Below are 3,902 nucleotides of genomic sequence, written 5' to 3'. Positions count from 1 at the left end.
TTGCTTTCCCAAAATGCAGCACCTCACACTTATCTAAATTAAACTCCATCTGCCACTTCTCAGCCCATTGGCCCATCTGATCAAGTTCACATTGTAATCTGAGGTAACCTTCTTCACTGTCCATTACACCTCCAATTTTAGTGTTATCAGCAAACTTACTAACTATACCTCTTATGCTCACATCCAAATCATCTATATAAATGACGAAAAAGAGTGGACTGAGCATCAATCCTTGTGGCACTCCACTGGTCACGGGCCTCCAGTTTGAAAAACAACCCTCCGCCACCACCCTCTCTCTTCTACCTTTGAGCCAGTTCTGTATACAAATGGCTACTTCTCCCTGTATTCCATGTGAGATCTAACCTTGCTAATCAGTCTCCCTTGGGGAACCTTGCCGAACGCCTTACTGAAGTCCATATATCTATTGCTATGTCTATTGCTCTGCCATCATCAATCCTGTTACTCCTTCAAAAAACTCAATCAAGTTTGTGAGACATGATTTCACACACATAAAGCCATGTTGACTATCCCTAATCAGTCCTTGCCTTTCCAAATACATGTACATACTGTCCCTCAGGATTCCCTCCAACAACTTGCCCACCACCAAGGTCAGGCTCACTGGTCTATAGTTCCCTAGCTTGTCTTTACTACCCCTCTTAAACAGTGGCACCACGTTTGCCAACCTCCAGTCTTCCGGCATCTCACCTGTGACTATCGATAGTACAAATATCTCAGCAAGAGGCCCTGCAATCACTTCCTTGGCTTCCCACAGAGTTCTAAACAGTTCAAAACATTTGAATGGATAACAATGACAGCAAAAAATATTGAAATACTGTTAAGTAAGTGGCCTTTAGCTGCTCTGGGACTTCATGTGGAGTCATATGTTTAACTTGTGCTCAGAAAATCAGACGTCTCCACTGCAATAAAATCTTGCCTTTGAAATTGCGTTTTTGCATCATCAGAATGTCTTTAAAAAAAACACAACTAAATAGTTATTCTGGAATAAACAAAAAGAGAGATTGCTGGCAAAACTTTCAAGTGCACAGTGGTTCAATGGTTAGCACTGCTGCATCACAGCACCAGGGACCCTGTTCGATTTCAGCCTCGGGAGACAGTCTGTGTGAGTTTCCTCCTCCAATCCAAACGTATTGGCTGGGTGGATTGGCCATGGGATATGTAGGGTTATGTGGGGGAGGTGGTTTTGGTGGGTCTGGGTGAGATGCTCTTCGCAGAATCGGTGTGGACTCAATGGGATGAATGGCCGTCTTCCTCACTATGAACTTAGCGGACCAGACAGCATCTTTGGAGAGAGAAACGAAGTTAATGTTTCGAATCCAGTACCCGTCTTCAGAAATGGATTACTTTGGAACTTTTGCTTTTTTTGTGGATAAAGGCAGTCAATTATTGTCAAGGTTTTTAAAGAGAAAAAAATTAAAATGCCGATAACATTGCAGAGAAGTATAGATTTCATCTGTGGATGTGCTCTCCATGTAGAATCTGCCTCACTTTCTGGAATTTGTTGCTTTGGTTTCAGAATTTCAGGATTGTTTTTTATGGTTAAACAGAAGATGATTGTGCATTTTATCAACACTGGCAAAATACCAGAAAATTGTGAATTGATTTTGTTAAGTCTGTTTCGAAGTATACAAATCAAAAACGCAACACTCCTTCGATATAACGAAGAGTAGTCTGGTCTAACAGAGTAGACAACATAATTTTAAAAATATACTCACTTTGGGAAAGATAAATCTTCTGGTCTTTTTCTTTCACGCTTCAACGCCTTTTCCGGGTGGCTGACGCGAATCTAACGCAGCCCTTCATCCTCACGTGAAAGAGGAAATCTGATATTTCCTGTCAACAGGGCTGCAGAAGTTGGGAATTGTAACCAGTCAGAAAAGGCACGCATGTACCACACCACAAAATGCATGCTGTTCGGTACATTTATTTTCAAATTTCAAGCAACACCCGCACTGTATTGTCCCTGGATGTTGTGAACATCACAATACTCCGGGAGCTCCTGGTTTGTGAAAGGTGCAAAATCAATGCAAGTTCTTTGTACAAATCACTTCAAAGTATCTTACAGCCAATGGAGTACTTTTGAAATGTTTCTCACTCTCTTTGCTCCAGAGCTGGGACGCCCAAGTTGAGGAGTATTTCAGTTTGGAAGACTGGCCTTTAAACTTCCCTTTTTCAGTACAGTCAATGTTCTGTCCTCAACCACTTTCTGTGGCAGAGATTTCCAGAGGCTCACCACTCTCTGGGCGAAGAAATGTCTCCATCTCAGTTCTTCCCTGTATCCTTATACTGTGACCCCTGACCTGGACTCCCAGGTCATGAAGAACATTCTTCCTGAATTTAATCCGTCTTGTCCTGTTAGAATTTTATAGTTTTCTATGAGATCCCCTTCATCTTCAAAATATAGTGAATATAGTCCTAACCAATCCAGAATCAGTCTGGTAAAGTTTCATTGTGCTCCCTCCAGAACATCCTTCCTCAGGTAAGGACACTAAACCTGCACACAATATTCCAGTTGTGGTCTCACCAAGGCCCTGTACAAACCCCTCTCAGGCATGTGGTGTAACTTGATGGCTGGGCTCTGGGCTGCTCCGCATCAAGACCTACATTGGCAACCATTGGCTGCAGGCCAATGATGTGGTGCTGTTCCCGGTGGAGGACCCAGCCACCAGGCAGCCTCTGGTCGAGGTGGCAGACTGTGTGTCACAGGAGGCGCTGAGAGTAGCCCACAGCAGCTTAGCAGCTTGGAGAGGGGCAACCAACAAGGAGCCAAGCAATTTATGAAGAAAATGTTAAGACTTCATGCTGAAAAACAAAGATGAGCTTGCAAGACTAATTGTTGCAGAAAATGGAAAACCACTAAAGAAAGCCTTAGGTCAGAGGTGGGGAACCTTTTCATGTTGGAAGGCCGCACTATGTTAGTTGTAATCTAATAAGGCCGCATCCAAGAAACTTCAATTATATATTCTTCAAAATTCACATTATTTTATCAAAATCTAACTACTATGTACTAATTTAAAAAAAAATGAAAAAAATGTTAATTCTAAAGTTAATTAATCTTTTAATGACTTTGTTGTGACTGCTTTTTTTGCTTACAGGATGGCTTTTTGGAACAGCTTGTCATGGAGCCCACAAGGGAGCTGGCTATTCTGGACCTATGCTATGTAATGAACCAGACTTTATAAAAAATCTTAAAGTAAGGGTACACTTAGGAAGCAGCGATCATAATATGGTAGAGTTCAGTCTGCAGTTTGAAAGAGAGAAGGCAAAATCGGATGTAATGGTGTTACAGTTAAACAAAGGTAATTATGAGGGCATGAGAGAGGAACTGATGAAAATAGACTGCAAGCAGAGCCTGGCGGGGAAGACAGTCGAGCAAAAATGGCAGGAGTTTGTGGGTATAATTGAGGACACTGTACAGAGGTTCATCCCCAAGTAAAGAAAGATTATCCTGGGAGGGATTAGACAGCCATGGCTGACAAAGCAAGTCAGGAAATGTATTAAAGAAGAGAGATCCTATAAAGTGGCCAAGAGCACTGGGAAATCAGAAGATTGGGAAGGCTACAAAAACGAAGGAGAGGATCAAATATGAAGGTAGGCTAGCCAGTAATATTAAAAATGATAGTAAAAGTTTCTTTCAATACATAAGAAACAAACGACAGGCAAAAGTAGACATTGGGCCACTTCAAACTGATGCTGGAAGCCTAGTGATGGGAGATAAGGAAATAGCTGGAGAACTTAATAAGTACTTTGCATCAGTCTTCACAGTGAGTAATATCCCAACAATTAAAGGAAGTCAGGGGGCTGAGTTGAGTATGGTTGCCATTACAAAAGAGAAAGTGCTAGAAAAGCTAAAAGATCTTAAAATTGATAAATCTCCTGGCCCC

At 41.9% G+C, this 3,902-nt stretch overlaps 1 protein-coding gene and 1 pseudogene across 3 annotated transcripts in view; one reads left to right on the top strand and one right to left on the bottom strand.

Annotated features, from left to right (window-relative positions):
• LOC122552778 (flavin reductase (NADPH)-like) overlaps positions 1-3,902 on the bottom strand; it is a 32,510-nt gene that overhangs the window by 17,480 nt on the left and 11,128 nt on the right. The window contains exon 2 of one of the 3 annotated variants that reach the window (XM_043695702.1): positions 1,734-1,863. The exons of 1 other annotated variant lie outside the window; for it this stretch is intronic. The gene's annotated coding sequence lies outside the window, so the exon portion shown is untranslated. Of the gene's footprint in view, positions 1-1,733; positions 1,887-3,902 lie in introns of those variants that run through there. One more of the 3 variants, XM_043695711.1, reaches the window with a different exon arrangement.
• LOC122555038 overlaps positions 2,587-3,902 on the top strand; it is a 4,377-nt pseudogene continuing 3,061 nt past the window's right edge.

The sequence above is a fragment of the Chiloscyllium plagiosum genome, chromosome 1 (genome assembly GCF_004010195.1).
Source record: "Chiloscyllium plagiosum isolate BGI_BamShark_2017 chromosome 1, ASM401019v2, whole genome shotgun sequence".
Classification (NCBI taxonomy): Eukaryota; Metazoa; Chordata; class Chondrichthyes; order Orectolobiformes; family Hemiscylliidae; genus Chiloscyllium; species Chiloscyllium plagiosum.
The sequence above is the reverse complement of the archived record's forward strand: the minus strand, read 5'-3'. Positions and strand labels throughout refer to the sequence as shown.